Below are 1124 nucleotides of genomic sequence, written 5' to 3'. Positions count from 1 at the left end.
CGTGAAGGGGATGAGATCAAAACAGTAAAAAGAAAAACATTCGAGAAGCTAGAGATGAATGAAGAATAAGAAGAGAGCATAGCAGGTAATGATTATTATGACAATTGTTGTGTTTTGTAGGTGCCTGAGGATAAAGGGAGAAGAACCATTCACCCAAAACCAAAAGAAGATCCATTCCTACCGGGAGCAAAGTGAGATTTAAGAAAAAGGAATGGATAATTAAGGAGCTGAAGGAAAAAGGAGTGGTGGAAATTCAAAGACCATATTCAACAGTGATCAAGAAGGTGGACCGAAGAAAAGTGAGCCNGTGGGACGATGAAGATCCCAACGTGAAGAAAAAGAGTTGAACTTGATGGAAATCAATTTTTGTATTTTTTAGAACAATTTTCTTTTTCGGTTTTTTGTTTTATTTTCATTAGAACATGTACCTTTTGAATTTTCTAAACAATTTTTGGGTAGCATCTACTGAGGGATGCTAAATTTTTGGTATCCACTGAAGGATATCCGGAAGGTACACCTACTGATGGGTGGTGAAAGGAAGTGCACTTACTGACAAGTGCCAACCAGGTTTGGGTCAGGCTCGTGACGTTAAACAAGCGCTACTATGAGGCAACCTAGAATTTCTTCTTACACTTTTGCATTTTAAATTCCTAGAATAGGTTGAACTTTAATTTTGGTGTGTACTCTTGGCTTTAACACTTGTTCTGAAAATGTTTAACTAACTGATGTGCATGATGAATCCATTTGATGATTATTTGATGTGGATGAGAATTGAGTTGCAATGCATGTTGATATCCAGGAAATAGATGTCTGATGAATTTATGATTGTGGTCATGATGCTAGGCAGGGTGCATGAATGGATTTTGTGTGAGAAAGCATGTGTCGGAGATTTTGAGCTCCAGAGTTTTTATTGTTGTATGCATTGTTCACAGGAAAATATGGATGATATTGCCTTAATCTTGATGATCGATTGAATTGCATGTGAATGTCATATGATCAAGGCCATTTTTGAATACCCTTCTCTAGCCAAATTTTCACCCAAAGTTCTTGAAATATTATACCCTTTTTGAACCTTAGCCTTAAACAGTATGTGAACCCTTGTTTTGAAGTTTTCTTTTACCTTG

The sequence above is a fragment of the Vigna radiata genome, chromosome 6 (assembly GCF_000741045.1).
Source record: "Vigna radiata var. radiata cultivar VC1973A chromosome 6, Vradiata_ver6, whole genome shotgun sequence".
NCBI lineage: Eukaryota > Viridiplantae > Streptophyta > Magnoliopsida > Fabales > Fabaceae > Vigna > Vigna radiata.
Note: the sequence above shows the minus strand (reverse complement) of the source record.